Raw genomic sequence first — 27,830 nt, forward strand, 5'->3', positions numbered from 1 at the left:
TAGGCTTTAAGAAGATTGCCAAGACCCTGAAACTGAGGTGCAGCACGGTGGCCGAGACCATACAGCGGTTTAACTGGATAGGTTCCACTCAGAACAGGCCTCACCATGGTCGACCAAAAAAGTTGAGTGCACATGCTCAGTGTCATATCCAGAGGTTGTCTTTGGGAAATAGACTTATGAATGCTGCCAGCATTGCTGCAGAAGTTGAAGGGGTGGGGAGGTCAGCCTGTCAGTGCTCAGACCATACGCCAAGTTCATTATGCAGTCACTGTTAGTTCATGCTGCCCAAGCACCAGTACTTTGTTTTTGTCTAGCCTTGCTATTATGATAATATTACAGATGTAGATTTTTTTTCTGGTTTTCCTTAAAATTGCGTCTTCAGATTAATGTGACACCAAGACAGGAAATTATGTCACTATGTCTCTTTGAAAATGGCGCCCAGACCAGAGGTATAGATAATGCCTATTCTGGTTATAGGCTACATAAAAATATGCTAGAGGCCCCAGAGTATGCACGCTTGTGAAAAGCACACTGGGCGGGGCAACGTGCGGAACATCATGCCACTTCATCAATCCATGGTGTGGCGGCAAGGAATGTGAGTGCACAGCAGCTTTTTCTGCCTTTACAGTCTTGTTTTTAAACTGACACTCTGATTTTTGGTATTAAGCTTTCTAATAAATACTACACCATAAAAAATACTTTATCCATGGTGTATGGTGAGGTTATATCAATATATGTGTGGATACTGAAAATATGTTGCCAACAAGTAGAGAATCTGTGACTCTGTTATAAGAGAGTGGGCACATATGCTGCTTATAAATTTGCAGCCATTCCATCTGATTCACAGATTCACACAGTAGGAGATTCACACAGTAGTCTTGGTGTCTTTTAGAGCACTTGTATTGGGAAATGGAAATATGGACACGTACCTCAATTGAAGATAATTCAGATTTTACGTTGCAACTTTTGATTTGCATATACTGGGACTGTTTATATATCCTTATTGGGACTGTTTGCCTGTTATGCACCTTATATATGGTTATAGATTTGTATTTTAATAGTGCTGAAATTCTATAGGATTCATAAGGTAATGCTCAGATGAAACTCTACTCTAAGGCCTGATTCACACCTATGCATTTTTAGTGATTTTTGCATTTTGTAGATTTTCTCTACAGAACGTGTTCCATAGGAAACCATGTTAAATTGACTTAGTGCAAATCTACAAAATGCAAAAAGCACAAAAAATGCATAGGTGTGAATCCAGCCTAATTCAGCTATCATCAGGAAATCATCTGCATCTTCCCCATGCTCTCATCAATTCTTCTGCTCTGCCGCATCTTATGTGGCATGGTTATTTGCTCTGTTTGCTCCACCTTTTGATGTTCTTTAAAGAGAGTAAAAGACAAAGGAGATTATATGTTTCTTCCAACTGTGCTAAAAACATAGTTCACATGCACATTTCTCTATCTGCCCATTTGTGACTGCAAAACTATTGTAGGGTGCCCACTTTTGCCTTGTAACATTGTTACGGAAAGGCATAGATTTACAACGGAAAGAATAAACATGCATCTCTCTCAGTGCTACTTTGGGAGTACTGGCCTGCTGTTGGTTGCTCTTATGCCCCGTACACACGAGAGGGATTAAGTCTGACAGACCTCCAAAGGAGTTCCGCCGGAGTTCCGCCGGAGTTCCGACGGAGTTCTGGCGGACTTTTCGACCGAACGGACTTGACCACACACCATCACACCAAACTCCGACGGAGTCGAACGTGATGACGTACGACTGGATTCGACGTAGGAAGTTCCTAGACAGTAGCCAATAGCTGCCCTAGCGTCGGTTTTAGTCCGTCGGAGTAGCACACACACGAGCGGATTTTTCAAAGGGGACCGGGTCCGGCGGAGTTCCGTCGGGAAAATTTAAAGCATGCTTCATTTCTAAAGTCCGTCAGACTTTAGCTTCGCTAAAGTCCGTTGCAGCCCACACACGATCGGATAGTCCGCCGGACTCAGTCCGTCGGAGTTTGGATGTCGAAAAGTCCGCTCGTGTGTACGGGGCATTACAGTATGGTACACTCCAGCAATGTGCCCCAGTCTATGACAACCAAAACACTTAGTGTGGCTAAATCCATCATGCACAGCCACTTGTTTCCACCTCTTAAACAAAAAAGAGCGACAATTTTGATAAAAAATACAATACTTTTTACTTTTGGCTATAATAAATATCCCCCAAAAATACATTAAAAAAAATTTTTTTCCTCAGTTTAGGCCGATATGTATTCTTCTACATATTTTTGGTAAAAAAAAAAAAAAAAAAAAAAAAAAATTACAATGAGCTTATATTGATTGGTTTGCGCAAAAGTTATAGCATCTACAAAATAGGGGATAGTTTTATGCCATTTTTATTATTGATTTTTTTTTTACTAGTAATGGCGGCGATCTGTGGTTTTTATTGGGACTGTGACATTATGGCAGACACATCAGACAATTTTAACACATTTTTGGGACCATTGGCATCTATACAGCGATCAGTGCTATGAAAATGCATTGATTACTGTAAAAATGTCGCTGGCAGTGAAGGGGTTAACATTAGGGGGCGGTCAAGGGGCTAATGTGTTCCCTAGTGTGTGTTCTAACTCAAGAGGGGAGGGAAATGTGCAGGGGAGATGACAGATCGCTGTTCATACTCTGAATGAACAGACGATCTGTCTGTTCTCCCCTCGGAGAACCGGAAACTGTTTTTACACACATAGAAATCCCAGTTCTCCATGTGCCCCAAGCCATCGCAGGAGCCCGGCGGTGATCACAACTGCCAGGCACTCACATCGGCTACGTGGGTGAACAGGGGGCGTACGTGCCCGCTAGTAGCCAATTGTGTTACAGATGTAACAAGACGGTGTTGCCGCAGTACAAATGCGGTGGCTGGTCGGCAAGCGGTTAAGCTTCCTAAAAAGGTCTCCTCCCCAATAAATGATAATTCCATTTTTTATTTATTACTAAATGTCCCCCAAGTCACTTTCCAGTTCCCCACTCACTTTGTTTGGCAATGCCTTGCCTATTGGCTCAGAAAATGGCCAATACTGATTTTTAAGATTCATCTCCCTCTGACTTCAATAGGGTTAGGTTTCGGGATCTGAACTTTGTTCATGTTTGCCAAGCCTGCATCAAACCAAACCCAGGTACTTTCAGTTCATCACTAATATAGTCAATTTGCTTCTGTATAGTTTCTCAGTAGTGATGGCCGAACGGTTCGCCCGGCGGTCGTTTCGCGGCGAATTTCCGACTTTCGCCGTCCGCGGGTTCGAACGCCTTTTTCCGTCGTTCGCCCCGGCGGACTTACGTGTTTAATGTATACAAGAACTTTAACCTTTCGTGACACGTTTATCATGTGTTACAGGACAACCAATTGAGACATGACAGCTCATGGACACTTGGACATTCCCCCTAACCTATAAATACACCCGATCCGGTGGCCATTTTACATTCTTTCTTCTGTCACTGTAGGGAAAGGATCCTGTGTGGAGTAGGGACAGAGAAAACGCTAGCTATTTGGTACACAAAAGTTCTTTTCAGGACTGGTATAGGTGTTAGGTCAGCAGCCTGAGTTTCTTTTGTCAGTTTAGATAAAGGGACAGAGCGCTGTATGCTGCTATTTTAGGGACAGCTCAGCCAGATTAGTCTTTCTTCATCATCATCATCATCATCATCATTAGCTGTTACTATCAGGTCCACAAAAGAGCTGTTCCAGCTAATCGTTCCAGCCTACTCTTTTTTGCCAATTTGTATAGGGACAGGCAGGAAGCAGTGTGTCAGGCAGTGAGGATAATTTTAAAGACTTGCTGTTACTATTAGTTCCACAAAGGTTCTTTTCAGGACTGGTATCAGTGGTACGGTAATAGGCTTGTACACGTATAATATTCTTTCTTCCAAATATAGAAAGAATATTATACTTGACTGCTGCCCTTCTGCTGCAGTCTGCTAATCATTCACAACTCACTTGTTCCACAAAGCTCTTTATCAGGACTGGTAACTTGGTCTGTCTAGGGTGCTACGGTACATAGGCTTGGGTGCGGTACAGTCTGCTGTTCTGTAAGGACCGCTATCGGTCCACAATAGATAGGGTTGCCGTGCACTACTGCTGACCGCTGCCCTATACTGCAGCAGTCCTTCAGCGGTATAGGGACTGACGCACAGTCTGCTAAACACTAATACACAACCTGCTTGGTCCACAAAAGTTCTTATAAGGACTGGTAACTTGGTATAGGGTGCTACGGTACATAGGCCTGAGTGCGTTACAGTCTGCTGTTCTGTAAGGACCGCTATCGGTCCACAATACATAGGGTTGACGTGCACTACTGCTGACCGCTGCCCTATACTGCAGCAGTCCTTCAGCGGTATAGGGACTGACGCACAGTCTGCTAAACACTAACACACAACCTGCTTGGTCCACAAAAGTTCTTATAAGGACTGGTAACTTGGTATAGGGTGCTACGGTACATAGGCCTGAGTGCAGTACAGTCTGCTGTTCTGTAAGGACTGCTATCGGTCCACAATACATAGGGTTGCCGTGCACTACTGCTGACCGCTGCCCTATACTGCAGCAGTCCTTCATTGGTATAGGGACTGACGTACAGTCTGCTAATCACTAACACACAACCTGCTTGGTCCACAAAAGTTCTTATAAGGACTGGTAACTTGGTATAGGGTGCTACGGTACATAGGCCTGAGTGCGTTACAGTCTGCTGTTCTGTAAGGACCGCTATCGGTCCACAATACATAGGGTTGCCGTGCACTACTGCTGACCGCTGCCCTATACTGCAGCAGTCCTTCAGCGGTATAGGGACTGACGCACAGTCTGCTAAACACTAACACACAACCTGCTTGGTCCACAAAAGTTCTTATAAGGACTGGTAACTTGGTATAGGGTGCTACGGTACATAGGCCTGAGTGCAGTACAGTCTGCTGTTCTGTAAGGACCGCTATCGGTCCACAATACATAGGGTTGCCGTGCACTACTGCTGACCGCTGCCCTATACTGCAGCAGTCCTTCATTGGTATAGGGACTGACGTACAGTCTGCTAATCACTAACACACAACCTGCTTGGTCCACAAAAGTTCTTATAAGGACTGGTAACTTGGTATAGGGTGCTACGGTACATAGGCCTGAGTGCAGTACAGTCTGCTGTTCTGTAAGGACCGCTATCGGTCCACAATACATAGGGTTGCCGTGCACTACTGCTGACCGCTGCCCTATACTGCAGCAGTCCTTCATTGGTATAGGGACTGACGTACAGTCTGCTAATCACTAACACACAACCTGCTTGGTCCACAAAAGTTCTTATAAGGACTGGTAACTTGGTATAGGGTGCTACGGTACATAGGCCTGAGTGCAGTACAGTCTGCTGTTCTGTAAGGACCGCTATCGGTCCACAATACATAGGGTTGCCGTGCACTACTGCTGACCGCTGCCCTATACTGCAGCAGTCCTTCATTGGTATAGGGACTGACGTACAGTCTGCTAATCACTAACACACAACCTGCTTGGTCCACAAAAGTTCTTATAAGGACTGGTAACTTGGTATAGGGTGCTACGGTACATAGGCCTGAGTGCAGTACAGTCTGCTGTTCTGTAAGGACCGCTATCGGTCCACAATACATAGGGTTGCCGTGCACTACTGCTGACCGCTGCCCTATACTGCAGCAGTCCTTCATTGGTATAGGGACTGACGTACAGTCTGCTAATCACTAACACACAACCTGCTTGGTCCACAAAAGTTCTTATAAGGACTGGTAACTTGGTATAGGGTGCTACGGTACATAGGCCTGAGTGCGTTACAGTCTGCTGTTCTGTAAGGACCGCTATCGGTCCACAATACATAGGGTTGCCGTGCACTACTGCTGACCGCTGCCCTATACTGCAGCAGTCCTTCAGCGGTATAGGGACTGACGCACAGTCTGCTAAACACTAACACACAACCTGCTTGGTCCACAAAAGTTTTTATAAGGACTGGTAACTTGGTATAGGGTGCTACGGTACATAGGCCTGAGTGCGTTACAGTCTGCTGTTCTGTAAGGACCGCTATCGGTCCACAATACATAGGGTTGCCGTGCACTACTGCTGACCGCTGCCCTATACTGCAGCAGTCCTTCAGCGGTATAGGGACTGACGCACAGTCTGCTAAACACTAACACACAACCTGCTTGGTCCACAAAAGTTCTTATAAGGACTGGTAACTTGGTATAGGGTGCTACGGTACATAGGCCTGAGTGCAGTACAGTCTGCTGTTCTGTAAGGACCGCTATCGGTCCACAATACATAGGGTTGCCGTGCACTACTGCTGACCGCTGCCCTATACTGCAGCAGTCCTTCATTGGTATAGGGACTGACGTACAGTCTGCTAATCACTAACACACAACCTGCTTGGTCCACAAAAGTTCTTATAAGGACTGGTAACTTGGTATAGGGTGCTACGGTACATAGGCCTGAGTGCAGTACAGTCTGCTGTTCTGTAAGGACCGCTATCGGTCCACAATACATAGGGTTGCCGTGCACTACTGCTGACCGCTGCCCTATACTGCAGCAGTCCTTCATTGGTATAGGGACTGACGTACAGTCTGCTAATCACTAACACACAACCTGCTTGGTCCACAAAAGTTCTTATAAGGACTGGTAACTTGGTATAGGGTGCTACGGTACATAGGCCTGAGTGCAGTACAGTCTGCTGTTCTGTAAGGACCGCTATCGGTCCACAATACATAGGGTTGCCGTGCACTACTGCTGACCGCTGCCCTATACTGCAGCAGTCCTTCATTGGTATAGGGACTGACGTACAGTCTGCTAATCACTAACACACAACCTGCTTGGTCCACAAAAGTTTTTATAAGGACTGGTAACTTGGTATAGGGTGCTACGGTACATAGGCCTGAGTGCAGTACAGTCTGCTGTTCTGTAAGGACCGCTATCGGTCCACAATACATAGGGTTGACGTGCACTACTGCTGACCGCTGCCCTATACTGCAGCAGTCCTTCAGCGGTATAGGGACTAAGAGTTTTGTCACAGGGTGATTTAAAAAATGACAGGCAGAGGAAGAGGCAGGCCCTTCCGCAGGGGTGGTAGGGGTAGGGCAGGAGCAACAGCCTTGAGCCAAAGTGGGAAGTTGCAGAAGGTGCGTTCAATTACTTTAAAGGACGCACCAGACTTGGTTGAGTGGCTCACTCAGCCTTATTCTTCTGCACCCTCCTCATCCTCTCGATCTGCACCCTCTTCTTCACTCTCTGCTATGTGCACCCCCAAAGACACTACCACCAACAACACCACCACCACCACATACCTTCCGCTTGAGTGCAAATGGGGGCCTTCATGCTCCAGTGTTTTAATAGGGACCCCCGTATAAAAAGCATGAGGGTCAAGGACCAGTACTGGGTGGCAACGTACTTAGATCCCCGGTACAAACACAAAATGGCGGAAATGTTACCGCCGTCGCAGAGGGCTGTCAGAATGCAGCACTTCCAGGCCTTGCTTCGAGAAATGCTGCATTCTGCTTTTGCGTGCGCTGGCAGAGGAGCAATTCCCACTCCCAGAGAAGGATTTGCGGGTACCAATCCAACAGCGCCTGCAAGAAGAGGCCGGTTTGAAGATGTGTTGGTGACTTCGGATATGAGGTCATTCTTTCAGCCGACCCATCGACAGGTGTCATCCGGATCCAGCATCAGGGAACGCCTAGACCGTCAGGTGTCCGACTACATTGGGTTAACGGCCGATGTGGACGCTCTGAGGAGTGATGAACCCCTAGACTACTGGGTGGGCAGGCTTGACCTCTGGCCAGAGCTTGCCCAATTTGCAATCGAACTGTTGGCTTGCCCCTCATCCAGTGTCCTGTCCGAAAGGACGTTCAGCGCAGCAGGGGGGATTGTGACCGATAAGCGTACTCGCCTAGCTCACGACAGTGTTAACTACCTCACATTTCTAAAAATGAATGAGGCATGGATCTCGGAGGAATTCAACACATGTGATCAGTAGACCATGTATATGTCTATAAACAATTTTTGGAATCAAGCACACAGACCTTCTTAATTCATTTGGCTCACTTCCCTGACCCAAAAAAGCACACCGTACTATATGCCCCTACCCTCCTCTTTGAAGAGGTTGAGCGGTGTCATATTTCTACTGGGGCTGCTTATTATGAGGGGTTCCCACCATCCCTGTGCTGTGCTGACTTCCTCCTGGGTGTTCTTATTATGAGGGGCTCCCACCATCCCTGTGCTGTGCTGACTTCCTCCTGGGGGTTCTTATTATGAGGGGCTCCCACCATCCCTGTGCTGTGCTGACTTCCTCCTGGGGGTTCTTATTATGAGGGGATCACACCATCCCTGTGCTGTGCTGACTTCCTCCTGGGGCTGCTTACGGTGCTGCTGTCAGCGCTGTATGTCACGGAGCTGCTGTCAGCGCTGTATGTCACGGAGCTGCTGTCAGCGCTGTATGTCACGGAGCTGCTGTCAGCGCTGTATGTCACGGAGCTGCTGTCAGCGCTGTATGTCACGGAGCTGCTGTCAGCGCTGTATGTCACGGAGCTGCTGTCAGCGCTGTATGTCACGGAGCTGCTGTCAGCGCTGTATGTCACGGAGCTGCTGTCAGCGCTGTATGTCACGGAGCTGCTGTCAGCGCTGTATGTCACGGAGCTGCTGTCAGCGCTGTATGTCACGGAGCTGCTGTCAGCGCTGTATGTCACGGAGCTGCTGTCAGCGCTGTATGTCACGGAGCTGCTGTCAGCGCTGTATGTCACGGAGCTGCTGTCAGCGCTGTATGTCACGGTGCTGCTGTCAGCGCTGTATGTCACGGAGCTGCTGTCAGCGCTGTATGTCACGGAGCTGCTGTCAGTGCTGTATGTCACGGAGCTGCTGTCAGCGCTGTATGTCACGGAGCTGCTGTCAGCGCTGTATGTCACGGAGCTGCTGTCAGCGCTGTATGTCACGGTGCTGCTGTCAGCGCTGTATGTCACGGAGCTGCTGTCAGCGCTGTATGTCACGGAGCTGCTGTCAGCGCTGTATGTCACGGAGCTGCTGTCAGCGCTGTATGTCACGGAGCTGCTGTCAGCGCTGTATGTCACGGAGCTGCTGTCAGCGCTGTATGTCACGGTGCTGATGTCAGTGCTCTGTATTACGGTGCTGCTGTCAGTGCTCTGTATCTCCTGCACCCTCTTGTTTGCCTACCCTGGTCCCTGACCTTCCCTCTCCTCCATTGCCTTCATTAGCTCCATAGTCCTGAATTGTCAGAACAATTTCCCAAATAAAAAAAAAATGCTTGTAGTTATCGATCCCAAATTCACCTCATACATGTATTATGCTATTGTCCAGGTGGTGGGACTACGTGCTACCCCCTAATAATTACCCCGTGGCCGCAAATTCGACCTAAAGGTTTGCGAAATTCGCCTCCCATTGAAGTCAATGGAGCCCGCGGCGAACGGTCGTTTTCGCGAACGTTTGTGTCCGTTCGCGTTTCGCGTTCGCGAAACGTCCCGTCGGAAGTTCGTCCATCACTATTTCTCAGACAATTTCGGTTTAGGTTCCAAGTAAGACAGTATATACAATAATTGAACATACTGTACATGACAGATACAGGTCAGGTAAGCTTTTCTTATTCAGGGTTCTGGGGAACCCTGGGGGTTCCTACAGAGATTGTGAAGGCTCCCTTGAGCAGGGTATGATTGATACCCAGCTGACAATGCCTGCATAGTTCCTGCACTGCCACTGATGATATGTATCAAGGTATTTTTTTCTTTGACCAAGAATATGACAGAGCATTCTTTCTTCTCTCCTTCTTCCCACCATTGTAAGAGGGAACCCCTCCTAACAACCACAAATTTAAAGGTAAACTTTTCCTATGGCTTCCACTGTGAGAGATCACCTTTATACTGACCACTAAGCCAAAGGAACACTCCACTAACTTCCAGTGTAAGATAAATATTATTCCACTGACAACCATCAAAAAAGGGAAAAGGTTTCCACTGACCACCAATTTAAAGTCACTCTACAATTTTTACCGTCTGCCTTTCTTATTGGTGTTGATAAATTAACTCCACTGGATGTTACATACTTTTCTTTGTTACTTACTCCTTAATGATCATATCTACAACTTGCCAAGTATGCTAACATAGCTTAAGCTGTGGTTATAACTTTTAACAGGGCTTTACTAAGACATGAAAAATAGCTTGACGGGATTCTCCATTGTAAAACATTGAGAAAGGCTGGATTAGTTTATACATAAATTCATAGACCATCCTTTTAACTTTGCAGTTCCCCCCTCCTCTATGTCATATTGATACCATTACAAGTGTTCTGCTTTTATCTGGAAAGTCCAAGTAATTTTTCTATGAATGGGAATCTAATGCTGAACCAATGAAAGCGTTTGATGTGGGAGCTGTAGCTGGGACAGGACATTTTTCTTTATCAGCTTTATACCTTGCAAGATTGGTTTATTACAGTGATGGCAAACCTTGGCACCCCAGATGTTTTGGAACTACATTTCCCATGATGCTCATGCACTCTGCAGTGTAGTTGAGCATCATGGGAAATGTAGTTCCAAAACATCTGGGGTGCCAAGGTTCGCCATCACTGGTTTATTACACGCACCTGACTGAGAGTCCTCTAGTAAATTTAACATGTAACTCCTTCCAGAATTGATGGTCCAGTTTTGATTGGATGGCAGCTGGTTCATTTACTCTCCAGTGACCCACATAGGGACCCAATCTGGAAATTCTTCCATTGAGATATTAAATGGTTTTGAGTTGTGTTGGCACATTGGATTTATAGGAATTCGTGATTTCAGGCTAAGCTGAAAAATTGCTTAGCATGTGATCTAGGATTGAATTCACTGGCATCTACCCAAAACTCAGTTTTCATCTCCATGTGAGGTGATGTCATGGGGACAGGTATCACTATCCCCCAGTTGTCAGAGATTTATTACACCATACGTAATTATATTCTGGGTAATTGAGTGGCAAGTAGGAACTCATCAGGAATGATCGCCTTTACCTTTTAAAAGGAAACTATTCTCACAGATGCGTTGCTAATCAAAATAAAACAATAGTTTATATTGATTTTCATTCCTGTTCTGCAGCTAGTATACAAACATAAATGCCAAATGGACTAGCTCTTCTATGATTATTGCTAGGTGTCTGCTTCATTTACTCAGAGATGGAATTGTTTTATATATGTCATAGCTGAGGTCTCACCCACCCTATGAGCAAAGAGAGCCTAGGGCATAATTGTTTAGTCTGAAAAGCATGTTAACCGCAAGACTTTTAATCTTACCATATTACATATTCTTCCTGACTCACTGAATACCCTGCACAGTAATGCACCAACAGAACGCTGACACATTCTTGTTACAACTCATAGTTCAGCTTGCAAAAACAATATAGCAGATTAGGAATAGTCTAAGTAGAAGGGAACCCACCAAACAACCAAATGCTCAATGTAAAGTAAGGCAGCCAGAGGAGAGGGGTCAGTCTCCCCAAGGCTGATAATTAGGTTTAGTTGCATTTGGGATAAATCACCCTTCAACCTCTCATGTTGCTAATTACTCCAGACACAAGAACGCATTTCACCATATGCCAGGTCCTACATGCTGCAGTCATTTATAAAGAAAGATTTCACTCTCCCAGATGGATTTGTCTTTCTAATGCCCCATACACACGATGGGAAATTCCACCAGCAAAAGTCTGATGTGAGCTTTTGGTCAGAAATTCCGACCGCGTGTATGCTCCATCGGACTTTTGCTGACGTAATTCCCGCCAGCAAAAGATTGACAGCAGGTTCTCGATTTTTCGGTCAGAAAAAGTTCAGAATGGAAATTCCGATCGTCTGTACAAATTCCAACACGCAAAATTCCTATGCATGCTCAGAAATAATTTGATGCCAATACCCTGAAGCATTGAACTTAATTTTCTCGGCTCATTGTAGTGTTGTACGTCACCGCATTCTTGACGGTCAAAAGTTCAGAGAACTTTTGTGTGACCGTGTGTATGCAAGCCAAGCTTGAGTGGAATTCCGTCGGAAAAACCATCCAAGTTTTTTCAGATGCAAAATCTACTCATGTGTATGGGGCATAAGGCAAATAGATAATGCCATCAGAGAGGTCCATGAAGCTGGTGAGTGTTTCTGCCTGCTATCATTCTGTCATTTACCCAAATCTAAAATATAGAATTTCAGTGGAGAGTAATATTGGTTTATATGAGAAAAGTTAGGCAGCCTTTTACCACTTCTGAAATTTTTTTTTTCTAGTGTTCAATAGCGAATGACTGTGATGTCTTTTCTACTATCCATGCCTCCAGTTCCTGCTGAACCAGCCACATTTCAATACATCTATGTCTGGCTTAGGGGTGGACTAGGGACACTCCAGCTTATAGAGAAGAATTTACCCTGACTTTCTTTCTTGCTGACAATGTTTTACCAGACAAGAAGTGAGGGTAATTTTCCAACAGCATACAGAAACTAAAATGTTTTCTTTAAGTTGAATAGGAAAAAGCCTGGGATGCCTGTCAGATTTTTATTTATTTAAGGAGAGGTGAGTTTCTAGCTTTTCTGATGTCTTCCAAAGAAAAGTTTAAAAAAATAATAATAATAAATGTTTTTAGACCATACAGATACCTTGACTTCAAATATTATTGTTTATCCGGGAGGCAGTTCTATAAAAAGCTTTAGGCATCATAGTCGTAAATTGACAAAATAATTGATATTGGATTATAAAAACATGTGTACTTTTTTAAAAACACCTTTTAAAAAAAAAAAAACACCTAAAATAAGAATAGCCATCAAGCATCTCTCCCTCGTATTAAAGAAATAACTCATATCATACAGTAGATCATCTACATTTTCAGTTATAGCTGCCAAAAATTATTGGAACCTTAGTCCTTGAAAAACAATATCATAATTTTGATGAAGGGTTTTTAAATCAACAGTTAGGGCCGGTTCACACAGGGGGCGACACGAGGCGACACGACTTGCCGTGCCGCGACCTGACAAGTCGCCCCCGTTCTGTACAATGGAACCGTTCTAAGAGGAGCGACTTGAGTCGCTCCGACTCAGAAAAAAGGTTCCTGTACTACTTTTGGGCGACCTCGGGGCGACTTGCATTGACTTCTATACAGAAGTCATTTGCAAGTCGCCGCTGAGGTCGCGGCGAGGCAAGTCGTGTCGCCTCGCATCGCCCCCTGTGTGAACCGAGCCTTAGTGTTCAACTAATATTATATAGGGGGAGATTTATTAAAATTGGTGCACACAGAATCTGGTGCAGCTGTATTATAGTATCAATTAGCTTCTAGGTCCAGGATATGCAATTAGTGGACCTCTAGCTGTTGCAGAACTACAAGTCCCATGAGGCATAGCAAGACTCTGACAGCCATAAGCATGACACCCAGAGGCAGAGGCATGATGGGACTTTTAGTTTTGCAACAGCTGGAGGTCCGCTAATTGCCTATCCCTGTTCTAGGTTTTATTGACAAAGCTTAAAGCATTTGTAAAGGATTAAAAAAAAAAAAAATAACAAACATGTCCTACTTACCTGTTCTGTGTAATGGTTTTGCACAGATTTGCCCCATCCTCCTCTTCTCAGGTCACCTGCTGGCGCTCTAGGCCCCTCCCCCTTGCGAGTTCCCCCATAGCAAGCCACTTGCTATGGGGCACTTGTGCGTGCTCACTCCTGAGCCAGGTCTCTGTGTCCATAAGACACAGTGTGCATGGCTCAGTCCTGACCCCCACTCCTACCTCACTGGCTGTGATTGACAGCAGCAGAAGCCAATGTCTCCTGTTGTTGCATCAAACCCAATGAAGAGGGAGAGGCCGCAGCTCTTGTGCATGACGGTGGATTGAGATCAGGCTTAGGTAAGTATTAGTAAAAAACCTTCAGCCTTTACAACCACTTTAATTAAACAAATTGAAGTTAGAAGCTGATTGGTTACTACGACCAGCTGCACCAGATTCTGTGTACAGCAGTTTTAGTAAAGCCTGGTAAACACTATGAGTTTGCTGGGTTGAACGAAAAAAAAACTGTCAGCTCCGGTCGGAGCCACCGTACTAACAATCCGACGTTAGTACAGCAATCTCACCCACTGAGCTGTTGTGTTTTGACAGGGGGACAGCTACACCGCCAGAACACTCTGGCCAGTGCTTTCAGCCATTGGCTAAGAGCGCTGATCGGGAGTTGGTTGGCTGCTGGTTTTCTAGCATGCTCATCCGGCTCCCAGATACACAGGCAAAATGTCGGCTGCTTTCTTATTGAACTGGCCGATGTTGCCTGGCATTTAGCCCGTGTGCACAGGGCTTTAATCTCCCCATAGTGTCTATAAGTGGTAACACAATAGGTGGATAGTTTGATCTTAACCATTTATTTGCAAGGTTAGTCAGCCCATGGCTGCTTATAATAGCAAGCAGCAAACAAGTACTCTGGCATTGTATACGAGATACAACATAACTGGCATATTATAGTGCAGATAGTTTTGCATTGTAGGCATTTGGAAATATCCATATATCTATATACATATAAATTAGGTTAACAGGGAGCAGGTTGTATGAACAATAATGCATCAGTCTTTTGGGCATAAGCTCAGTGATAATGGTAACTGATATATAAAATCATCAATGGTATATTTCACAGCACAGTCTCACATAAGTAGCATAACAAACCCTTGCAAATGTCCAAATACCTATATGAATTGCAGAAATCGAGGTGTGTGAACAGTAGTAATGATGGGCACCACTCAATCACTTAAATTAAACAAGGAACAACACACTGATTATTTAAAGGATAAGTTCACATTAAAAATAAATAAAATAAATGTAAAAACTTTTTGTGATTAACAGATTGTGAGTGCAATGCCAGGATTCTGAAGACTCTCTGTATACCCTGTGCCCATACCTTTGATATTGCAAGAAGAATCAATGAACAATGAAATTGCTCCAAACAAGGGCGGACTGACAACTCATGGGGCCCCCGGGCAATAGGAGATTATGAGGCCCCCAGGTAATCAGAGATTATGGGGCCACACAGTAGACACAAACACACACACACAGCATACAATCACACAGTATACACAGACATGTTTCTATTGGCTGAGAAGGTACTGGAGAGGTGGGGCAGCTATAATCTCTGGATTTTTAGACCAAAAGGATGTCGGTAAGGGGCATTTCAGAGACAAATTTTTACATTCTGTCCCTGCTTTTACTGAGGCTGGCAACCCTGATGGGGCCCCCTAGTGGTATGGGGCCTTCGGGCAGTGCCCGAGTGGTCCAATGGTCTGTCCGCCCTGGCTCCCCAGCACCGTCCCAAGGGGAAAGAGGACCCTCTGAGAAAGAAGTCATGGGCAGACCAAGCTGCTTGTTAAAGGGAAAATTTGTATTGCACAATTGTAGAAAAATATACATTGAAAATACAAAAACTAGGCACCCACCACCAACACCTAGACTAACAAAAAATAAGACAATGTTGTATAATTTAAATCAACTGCCTCACACCATGCATCAAGCACACACCATAAACTCCCAAGTAGGTATTGATATGAGGTACAAAAGGTAGCAATAAGGTAAGAACATAGATACCAGTGACAAGCACCATCATAAAACATGCAGATATTGCCACTAATGACCGTCGAGCCCCCAGCTGGGGGATATGGGGAGTGTAATATAGGGCAGGTCCCACACACTAGGTAGTTGACCTTATGAAGCCACTACCACTGCATTTGGCTAGATCCTACTATTGTCCAACAGACAGGTGCACTGAAGAGGATGGCATGTAGCCACTACCAATCAGTAAGATTTATCTTCAGCTTCAAGCCAAGCCATATTGGTAGAGATAGCCCAGTGAAAGGTTTAGAAATAGAACAGTGGGTTGAGGTCATCTACGGGTCAGGACTGGAGTAGTTATACAGTGATTTTTAACAATCAAAGGACCAATGGTCCGCTCACCCAACCATTTATGCAGGAGTCTCTAGTGTCTGTCAGGTATCCCAGGGTCCTGTACTGCACAGATCTGGTCATAGAGGAGGCTCAGCAGTCATATGGAAATCCAGGAAACATCACTGTGTAGATACCACTGGGGGTGCTGTATCGTAGTAAGGCCGTCTTAGCTCGCCGTCCTGATTCCTCACATAAAGACAACTCCCACTGTCCTCATGGTGTGTGGTGCGCTTGCGCTGACATGGCACTGTGCATCATCAGTGACGTATAGTAACGTATAGAGCGTCACTGCCGTGGTGTTGTTACCAACAATCATGTGGGTTTTATCAAGGATGGGAGGGCTCTAGAGCAGGCATCTATTCATACAATATTCTCACATAACAGAATTAATTGAGAGCTGCAATTATGAAGCCAGCAACTAGATGTCAAACTCCCAATTGAACACCACACATTCGTTCTGCTGCTTACCAGAGAGGCTCTGATATAGACATATCAAAAACATTCATTGAGAACTACAAGCCATCGGCCATGGTGCCTGAACTATGTGAGTGGAGGCCTGCACGGCTGCATTGTTTTTAAATTGTGACACAAGGTGCGGAGAGAAGTATCTCTGCCTGGTGTCACAGGGAGGGCGTTGGGAGGAGAGGAAGCAAGAGCTGGAACATGCTAAATATGAGTAAATGTGTGTGAAACATGTAACATATTCCAAAAGTAAACTTGGCTTTATATAAACTTATATGACAAGGTCATCAAGCGTGTGAGGGTTGCAGGAAAGAAATATGCAAGATTCCCCCATCAACACAGACAGTGTTAATGGGGGATTGACACAGCAATTGTCTTCTCCTGGCGGAGGTGGGCTGGGGAAGTCGTCCCTGCTGGGAGAAGACAGTGATTATCGCTAGAGGCTATAGCAGGTGCTAGAAAACATTGCAAGAGAATCATGCAGGCTAGTTGTACATAAGTTGATCGATCAAGTTGACACATTCAGCCTGCCCATTAACAGTTCAAATCTCAGCCGGGTCCCGCTGAAACTGCCAAGATTTGAACCTTGCATGGCCAGCCTAATATCACAAGAACTGTCAGTTGATCCCTGTTGAAGAATTTCCCTTAATTCCTGTCTGGCAACACCATTGTCCTCAGGAAATGAAGTGATTGTAAATCTAGTTAACACAGCACCAGCCAGATAGCAGTGAAAAACTGACCAAATCCATAACTAGGGAAAAACTGTTTTTGCCTTGACCTTCTAATATTAAAAATACTAAAAATACTAAAACTTTGGCTTGCATGGGACCTAAAAACATAATAACTTGCAGCCACATCATGATAATAGCTTAAGACTTTCCAAGTAGGGATGAGTGTATCTGCCTGGGTTTGATTTGTAAAGGGTTCGGGGGGGTCTAGGGGGGTGAATCTTGTTACTAAAATATAGCCATTTTCAAGGATAATAGGCAAGATACTGTTAAAAAAAAGACCATGAGAAGCTGGGCACAGACATGAGGAAAATTTAACAAGGCAAATTTTTTTTATAAACATACCATACAGTGAGCAGGGGGTCCTGTGATATCAAGAGTGGAGTAGGAAAACACCAGTCCTTGTTAGGAAAATGCCATTAAGCTGTATTTGTTCCTATTGACCAGTACAATTTTCATAAACAGCATCAGCAACACTGTATTCTGACATCACATATTTTCAATGTGTACATTTTTTTTACATTGTAAAGTTTATATTTAGCTTGGCTTAAATGTGGCAGCAGCACCTCAATCTGATTTATTTCAAAGTAAAAAGAAAAAAAAGATAGTTTTGGTTGCAACACCAAAAAGTAGCAACACCAACTGATGTACAAGTTTTAGGAAAGCTTTTACTGTAAGTTTAAATTTTAAAAATCAAAGTGTTACTAAACCCACAACAGTAAAATCAGTCTGAATTTGCAGTAAAACATGCTTGTTATACTCAGAATAATAGTTGTGCTCATACCAGGTCCCCCTAAATGGCCTGTGGAAGGGCATATAAAAACACAGCGAGGCAGCCAATAAGAAAATGTAGAAACCACAACCTACAGTATTTGTATCCAAATAAAAAAATAAAAATAAATGAGAAGAGATTTGAATGTAATTGCAATAGCCCAAATCTATAGCCTAAATATATAGAACGCAATACACTCCACACTGCCAAACAGGCAGGATAAGGACTGTCTGGAATGAAATTTAAAAATAGATGAAAAAGGAATAAAAAAGGAGGGCTTTCTATTGCAACAAATGGATTTTTTTCCAAAATTGTTAGAGTATTACACACTGGCCTGTGTCCCTGAGCATAACCACCCCAACTCCAGACTTCCAAATAGGTCTGTCCCAAAGAGCATTTCCAAGACTATGCCAAATGAAAAATACAAAATAAGTATTAACCACACTTAGCTAATCCTAAACATATCCTCTCAAGGATTGGAAAACAACTCGCATTACAGCACAGCCAAAACTGCGTCCCACCAGTAGCATATCACAAGGTCTTGCCTGAATAATCCTGCAGAGTTATCTCCCTTATATGTGATAAATGTCCTCATAGGGGCCAACCCCTCCACCAAATTGAGCAAAAGGAGCAAAATAACCCAACCTGTCTCCAATTAGGAAGCAGATGGGGAAGTAGTCCTCTTCCCCATGGGTGGCAGTTGCCTCTCAAATCATAGCCAAAAAGTCAGAATCCTGGGGGGGAGCAGACTGGAAGTAATATCACATCCAATCAGATGAAAACAGGGGGAGGGACAAAGTCATGAAAATAAGTAGGAATACCATGCATATTCAGCAAAGTAACACATCAATCCTAGAAACACCAACAGTGAGCAACCTGACTGCAAAATGGAACAACATTATCACCACACCTGTGGGGAAACAGGCCAGCAAAAAGAAGATATATGGGGGACCCAGACAAAAACACCTAGACACAATTATGCAGAGCAGGCCAAAAACACAAAGAAGAAGAACTTACAGATGAAACTGACCAAAATATAACATAACACCAAGAATACACAAACACATTATAATATAGTACGCAAACCATAGATAGAAAGGGGACCGAAATAGGACAGAGACTAAGCAGGAAAGAATACCGACAAGCCAAAACAAATCAAAATAACATGAAGCCAGAAACCAGATGCAACAAGGAAAAAAAAAAAAACACAACAGCAGGTCAACCCCCACCCCCCCCCCCAAAAAAAACAACAAAAAAAAACAAAAGTCCAGATTTAAGGCCAGCTTACAATGTTGCATATATTTTGGTTTCATGGTTCAATCTATAGAGATTAGGGATGGTCGAACGGTTTGCCCGGCGGTCGTTTCGCGGCAAATTTTGGCTGTTCGCGGTCCGCCTGATCGGTGGACTATTGCCGATGTTTGCCCGGCGGACTTCCGTGTTTACTGTGTAAAAGAACTTTGACCTATGATGACACATCCATCATGTGGTACAGGACAGCCAATTGAGACATTACAGCACATGGATATTTGGACATTCCCCCTAACTTATAAATAGACCCGATCCGGTGGCCATTTTACATTCTTTCGTATGTCGCTATAGGGAGAGAGGTTGCTGTGTGGAGCAGGGAGAGACTGCAGTGACCCAAATCGCTAGCTATTAGGTCCACAAAAGTTCTTTTAAGGACTGGTATGGTATAGGTGTTAGGTGTAGTTCAGGATATAGGTTTGAGGCACTGCTATTCAAGTCATTGTTGCAGCAGCCTGTCTTTTGTCAGTGTAGAGAGAGGGACAGGACGCTGTGTGCAGCAGGGACAGTCAGTTTAATCATTAGCTGTTACTATTAGGTCCACAAAAGTCCTTTTCGGGACTGGTATGGTAAAGTAGTACAGGATATAGTTTTGAGTGCTATTCAAGTTATTGTTGCAGCAGCCTGTGTTTTGTCAGTTTAAATAGGGGCAGGCAGGAAGCTGTGTGTGGCAGTGAGGGACAGTCAGTTTAATCAGTAGCTGTTACTATTAGGTCCAAAAAGGTTATTTTCAGGACTGGTATGGTAATAGGCTTGTTCACGTATAATATTCTTTCTTCCAAATATAGAAAGAATATTATACTTGACTGCTGCCCTTCTGCTGCAGTAGTCCTTTATGAGTATAGGGACTGAGGTACAGTCTGCTAATCACAACCTACTAGTTCCACAAAGGTCCTTATAAGGACTGGTAAGGTATAGTGTACTACAGTACAAAGGGTTGAGTGAGGTACAGTCTGCTATTCCTTAAGGACTGGTATAGGTCCACAATATATAGGGTTGAGGTGCACTACTGCTGACTGCTGCCCTATACTGCAGCAGTCCTTTATCAGTATAGGGACTGAGGTACAGTCTGCTAATCACAACCTATTAGTTCCACAAAGGTCCTTATAAGGACTGGTAAGGTATAGTGTACTACAGTACATAGGGTTGAATGAGGTACAGTCCTGCTAATCCTTAAGGACTGGTATAGGTCCACAATATATAGGGTTGAGGTGCACTACTGCTGACTGCTGCCCTATTCTGCAGCAGTCCTTTATCAGTATAGGGACTGAGAGTTTTGTCACAGGGTCATTTAAAAAATGACAGGCAGAGGAAGAGGCAGGCCCTTTCGCAGGGGTGGTAGGGGTAGGGCAGGAGCAACAGGCTTGAGCCAAAGTCGGAAGTTGCAGAAGGTGTGTTCAATTACTTTAAAGGATGCACCAGACTTGGTTGAGTGGCTCACTCAGCCTTACTCTTCTGCACCCTCCTCATCCTCTCGATCTGGACCCTTTTCTTCACTCTCTGCTATGTGCACCCCCAAAGACACTACCACAACAACACCACCACCACATACCTTTCGCTTGAGTCACAGGAATTATTTTCCGATCCATATCAAGACATTTTCTCTTGGCATTGGATCAGGAAGAGGAGGTAGCAACAACCGCCACTCAGCAGTCTGACGACAGTACCCAGATCAGCCCAAGGAGGAGGTTGGTCCCCGGTGTTGCTGCCTACTCCGAGATCTCTACTTATAGCGGTGGGGAAGGTGATGTTGATGATGACGTGTCTAGTGATGTCACGTGGGTGCCCACAAGAGAGGAAGAGGAGGGGAGTTCAGAGGGAGATATGGACCAGCAGATAGGGAGGAGAAGCAGGAATAACTTACATTGCACAGGAGGGACAAAGCAGACTGCAAATGTATCAGGAGTGAGTCATCGACCATGTACGGTCACATCTGGCGCTCCCAGGACACCAGCACATGGCTCCGCAGTGTGGGCTTTTTTTAACGTGTCCGCTGCTGACAATAGCGTTGCCATCTGCAATCTTTGCAGTCAACGCATTAGTAACAGTAAGCCCAACACTCACCTAGGGACGACCGCCTTAAGAAGGCACATGAGCAGCCATCACCGAGCCCAGTGGGAGCAACGGAACACACAAAGCCACACTCCAGGCTCTCACCGTCCAGCCTCGTCTTCTACTTCTCCTTCTCCTCTCTCCTCACAATTGTCCTCCACTCCACCTTCCATCACGCCAAGCTCACGTTTTTCTGCAAAAAGACAGGCTTCCGTGGGCCTAATGTTCGAGCGTAAAAAAAATGATGACGCCGGATAACTCTCTTGCCCAACGGTTGACGGCTGGCTTGTCAGAACTCATAGCCCGCCAACTACTACCATATAAACTGGTGGACTCAGAGGCCTTTCGCAAATTTGTGGCCATTGGAACACCACAATGGAAGGTCCCAGGAAGGAAGTACTTCTCAGAGAAGGGCATCCCAGAGCTATATGGCCATGTTCAGCGGCAAGTGAATGTATCTCTGGCACACAGTGTCGGTGCCAAGATACATCTGACCACAGACATGTGGTCTAGCAAACACGGGCAGGGAAGGTATATCACTTTTACTGCCCACTGGGTGAACCTTCTGACGGCCGTCAAGCATGTAACCCGTGGCACCCATGTAGATTTGGTTTTACCGCCACAGATTGCATGCAGGCCTGGCTCTTCTTCTCCTCCTCCTCCTACTCCATCCTCCTCCCTCACCTCCTCGGCTGACTCCTCCTTTTCCGCTGCTAGCGTCTCTTCCACTGCGCCGCCCAAGCTCCCCAGAACCTATTCGACATGCCAGGTGAGACGTTGCCATGCCGTGCTGCGTCTGTTGTGCCTGGAAGCCAAGAGCCACACTGACCCGGCACTCCTTTCAGCTTTGCGTTCACAGGCAGATCAGTGGCTAAAACCGCTCAATTTGACAGTTGCTAAAGTGCTGTGTGACAACGGTGCCAATCTGCTTAGCCCATTGAAACAGGGCAAAATGACACACATGCCATGCATGGCACACGTCTTAAACTTGGTTGTGCAGCGATTCGTTGTCAAATACCCTGGGGTCCAGGACATCTTGCGGCAGGCAAGGAAAATCTCAGCCCATTTCAGAAGATCTTACACGGCCATGGCTCGCCTTGCTGACATTCATCAGCGACACAATCTGCCAGTCAGACGTCTTATTTTCGATTGCCCGTCGCGATGGAACTCAACCTTCTATATGCTTAATAGGCTGCTCCAGCAGAAACGTGCAGTTAACGTCTACCTGTATGAACTCTGCGGCAGAACAGGTTCTGGGGAGCTGGGTTTTTTTTCACCGCGCCAGTGGCTGCTCATGCGCGATGCATGCAGACTTCTGCGGCCATTTGAGGAGATCACCAAACTGGTCAGTCGCAGCCATGGCGCCATCAGTGACATGGTACCTTATGCCTTCTTTATGGAGCGTGCATTGCGTCGTGTCATTGGTCAAGCTGTGGAGGAGCAGGAGCGGGAAGATGAGGAAGTCGCAATGCTGGATGAATTCCCAGGGGGGCTACTCTGAGACAAGTGAACAACAGGAGTCTGAAGAGGAGTCAGAGGAGAATGGTGCCGGGGTGGATGAGGAGGAGCAAGAAGAGCATGCTTTAAACCTTTCTGGGATCCCTGTTGTTGTGCGTGGATGGGGAGAGGAGAATGAAGAGGACGACATTATCCTGGATGATGAGCAGGAGCCAGGCCACCACACCGCTTCCAGTTTAGTGCAAATGGGGGCCTTCATGCTCCAGTGTTTTAATAGGGACCCCCGTGTAAAAAGCATAAGGGTCAAGGACCAGTACTGGGTGGCAACGTACTTAGACCCCCGGTACAAACACAAAATGGCGGAACTGTTACCGCCGTCACAGAAGGTTGTCAGAATGGAGCACTTCCAGGCCTTGCTTCGAGAAATGCCGCATTCTGCTTTTGCGTGCGCTGGCAGAGGAGAAATTCCCACTCCCAGAGAAGGAGTTCCGGGTACCAATCTAACAGCGCCTGCAAGAAGTGGCCGGTTTGAAGATGTGTTGGTGACTTCTGATATGAGGTCATTCTTTCAGCCGACCCATCGACAGGTGTTATCCGGATCCAGCATCAGGGAACACCTAGACCATCAGGTGTCCAACTACATCGGGTTAACGGCCGATGTGGACTCTGAGGAGTGATTAACCCCTGGACTACTGGGTGGGCAGGCTTGACCTCTGGCCAGAGCTTGCCCAATTTGCAATCGAACTGTTGGCTTGCCCCTCGTCCAGTGTCCTGTCCGAAAGGACGTTCAGCGCAGCAGGGGGGATCGTGACCGATAAGCGTACTCGCCTAGCTCACGACAGTGTTAACTACCTCACATTTCTAAAAATTAATGAGGCATGGATCTCAGAGGAATTCAACACATGTGACCAGTAGACCATGTATATGTCTATAAACTATTTTTTTAATCGAGCACACAGACCTTCTTTCTTCATTTGGCTCACTTCCTTGTCCAAAAAAAGCACACCGTACTATATGACCGTACCCTCCTGTTTGAAGAGGTTGAGTGGTGTCATATTTCTACTGGGGCTGCTTATTATGAGGGGCTCCCACCATCCCTGTGCTGTGCTGACTTCCTCCTGGGGCTGTACCTCTGCTGTGCATATTATGAGGGGCTCCCACCATCCCTGTGCTATGCTCATTATGAGGGGCTCCCACCATCCCTGTGTTATGCTCATTATGAGGGGCTCCCACCATCCCTGTGCTGTGCTGACTTCCTCCTGGGGCTGCTTATTATGAGGGGCTCCCACCATCCCTGTGCTATGCTGACATCCTCATGGGGCTGCTTATTATGAGGGGCTCCCACCATCCCTGTGCTGTGCTGACTTCCTCCTGGGGCTGTACCTCTGCTGTGCATATTATGAGGTGCTCTCACCATCCCTGTGCTATGCTCATTATGAGGGGCTCCCACCATCCCTGTGCTATGCTGACTTCCTCCTGGGGCCGCTTATGGTGCAGGTGTCAGTGCTGTATATCACGGTGCTGGTGTCAGTGCTGTATATCACGGTGCTGGTGTCAGTGCTTTATGTCACGCTGCTGATGTCAGTGCTCTCTATCATGGTGCTGGTGTCAGATCGCTCTATCACGGTGCAGGTGTCATTGCTGTATGTCACGCTGCTGGTGACCATCTCCTGCACCCTCTTCTTTGCCTACCCTCACCTTCCCTCTCCTCCATTGCCTTCATGCGCTCCACAGTCCTGAATTGTCACAATTTCACATATAAAAAAAGAATGCTTGTAGTTGTCGATCCCAGATTCACCTCATACATGTGTTATGTCATTGGCCATGTGGTGGGACTATGTTTGCACAGCTAGTAATTATTTTGTGGCTGCAAATTTGACCTGTAGGTTTGCAAAGTTCACCTCCCATTGAAGTCAATGGGGCCCGCTGCGAACGTTACGGTTCGCGAACTATCGGCCGCGTTCGCGGTCCACGTTCGCAAAACGTTCCGTCGGAAGTTCATACATCACTAATAGAGATAACACAAATCAAAATGAATGACATCTCAGGTCCACAAAAATACATCTAAAGATAGGAAAATTATAAGTCAAAAATCGTATTATGAACCTAATCTTCCAAGAATGAAGTTTAGCAGACATGGACATTTAAACTCCAGGGTTGGGCTGACATGGACATTTAAACTCCAGGGTTGGGCTGATTTTAGTTCATAAATCCATCTAGCCTTTAGGCGTAATAGCTTGTTACAATCAAAGTTACCCCCCCCTAGGATGGAGGTGTATTCAAGACATGTGCAGAACTAAAAACATTGTTTTGTTTCATTTTGGATGGATTCATTAAGTTAAAAATGTTGTTTACTTACACTTGTTATATTAGAATGTTTCTTTTTCGTATTTCATTTAGTTTATTTGTTTTTTCGTTTTCGACTCCATTCAAATTTTTTGGCCGTATTTGAATTGACATTGATTCAAATCTATATCAATTTGAATCGAATATCAGATATTAGTTAGGTACTATTTGTTCATAGACTAAATATTTGTGATATTATCAGATAAAAATTAGTTTTCACCATATGAAAGCCTTCATTAAGGGCCCAACAGAATATGTAACATGAAATTATAGGTAACTTATTGTCAGTATAATATAAAAAATTGTTGAACTACAAGAGTATCAACATGCGCTGGACCCCAAACACTTTGATGTTATTCATGAAATATCACTAAATTCTTATATTTTAAAATGTTGGTAGCAACCTTATGAGTTATATAAAAATTTAATTACTATCTCGCTCTTTTTGCATACCTTAGGACGCACATGCATAACAACTAAGTTGAGAATGGTCATTACAAGCATGCCTTCAGTTGGTCATACCATCCACTGCTGCCGGAATAGGGTTGGGAGGGAAACAAGGAGAATTAACATGAGTATACTATACATATGCAATGCCATTTAGGAAATCCTTATGAGTTAAGTACTGGTAATGGTAATGTATTGGATATGTACTATACAAAATATTCCTATTTTATATTGGGTACAATATATGCACAGTAGATCAATGCCACTGCATTTAAAGGCAGCTTGCCTTCTCATCATCAAGTAATGTAATATATGAAAATAAAGGTGGCAGCTTTATTAGGTAAGTTAGTGCAAGAGCTAAGATGTCCATACAAGTGCAGTAATAGTAACCCTAAGGCCGCGTACACACGCGCGGACTGTTCGCCCAACCTTGTTCGGCAAACAGTTTGTCAAACAGTCCGCTCAAAATTTGCATGAGCGGACTTGCCCACACACGAGCGGACTGTTTGACGAACAAGGTTGGGCAAACAGTTCGCTCAACTTTTGAAATGAACGGACTCGCCCACGTAAGGAGGAGGCAAATCCGCCCATTTCGAGCGCGTGTACAGGTAGGCGGGGCCCGCGAAGGAGACGTCGCGGGCTCCGCCGCCTGGAATGGGCTTAAAGGGGAACCCCAACGCCGAAAAAAATCGGCGTGGGGGTTCCCCCCAAGTCCACACCAGACCCTTGTCCGAGCACGCTACCCGGCCGGCCAGGAAAGGGGGGCGAGCGAGCGCGCCCCCCCCTCCTGAGCCGTACCAGGCCGCGTGCCCTCAACATGGGGGGGTGCCTTGGGGAAGGGGGGGGCCGCGCGGCCCCCCCACCCCAAAGCACCTTGTCCCCATGTTGATGAGGACAAGGGCCTCTTCCCGACAACCCTGGCCGTTGGTTGTCGGGGTCTGCGGGCGGGGGGCTTATCGGAATCCGGGAGCCCCCTTTAAGAAGGGGGCCCCCGGATACCGGCCCCCCACCCTATGTGAATGAGTATGGGGTACAATGTACCCCTACCCATTCACCTGTGAAATAAAGTACAAATAAAAACACAACACAGGGGGAAAAAATATTTTATTGCACAGCCGGGGGTCTTCCGTCTTCGGGGGTCTTCTCGCCGGACTCCTCCGCTATGTGTGTGTAGCTCTTTTGCCAGCGGAGGAGTCCGGCTTTCTTCCTCCCCGCCGCCGGCCTCTTCTCCCGACTTCGGGGGTCTTGTCCCCCTCTTCGGTTCTTCTGCCGGGCCACCGCGCCTGGTCCGGTGGCCCGGTCTTCTGTCGCCGTCTTCCGTTCTTCTGTCGCCGCCTTCGGTTCTTCTGCCGGGCCACCGCGCCTTCTTGTAGCTCTTTTACAGGCGGTGGCCCGGTCTTCTGTCGCCGTCGCCGCCTTCCGTTCGTGTTCTTCTTCTTGTTCTTCTTGTTCTTCTCCAGGCGATGTTGACACGTCGCTCCCTCCGGCCGGAATGCCAGAGCCGCCCTGCGCTGTGACTTATATAGTGACAATGGGGCGGGGTCACATGGTATATGTCACATGGGTTGATGTCACATGGTGACCCCGCCCCCTTACGATGTCATAGTCCCCATGTGACATCAACCCATGTGACCAACCCATGTGACATATACCATGTGACCCCGCCCCATTGTCACTATATAAGTGACCGCACAGCGCGTCCCCGGCATTCCGGCCGGAGAGCTCGTCGAGTCAACATCGCCTGGAGAAGAACAAGAAGAACAAGAAGAAGAACAAGAACGGAAGGCGGCGACGGCGACAGAAGACCGGGCCACCGCCTGTAAAAGAGCTACAAGAAGGCGCGGTGGCCCGGCAGAAGAACCGAAGGCGGCGACAGAAGAACGGAAGACGGCGACAGAAGACCGGGCCACCGGACCAGGCGCGGTGGCCCGGCAGAAGAACCGAAGAGGGGGACAAGACCCCCGAAGTCGGGAGAAGAGGCCGGCGGCGGGGAGGAAGAAAGCCGGACTCCTCCGCTGGCAAAAGAGCTACACACACATAGCGGAGGAGTCCGGCGAGAAGACCCCCGAAGACGGAAGACCCCCGGCTGTGCAATAAAATATTTTTTCCCCCTGTGTTGTGTTTTTATTTGTACTTTATTTCACAGGTGAATGGGTAGGGGGTACATTGTACCCCATACTCATTCACATAGGGTGGGGGGCCGGTATCCGGGGGCCCCCTTCTTAAAGGGGGCTCCCGGATTCCGATAAGCCCCCCGCCCGCAGACCCCGACAACCAACGGCCAGGGTTGTCGGGAAGAGGCCCTTGTC

This window comes from Lithobates pipiens, unplaced genomic scaffold (genome assembly GCF_037356315.1).
Source record: "Lithobates pipiens isolate NorthernLeopardFrog02 unplaced genomic scaffold, aLitPip1_a1.2 Scaffold_22, whole genome shotgun sequence".
Classification (NCBI taxonomy): domain Eukaryota; kingdom Metazoa; phylum Chordata; class Amphibia; order Anura; family Ranidae; genus Lithobates; species Lithobates pipiens.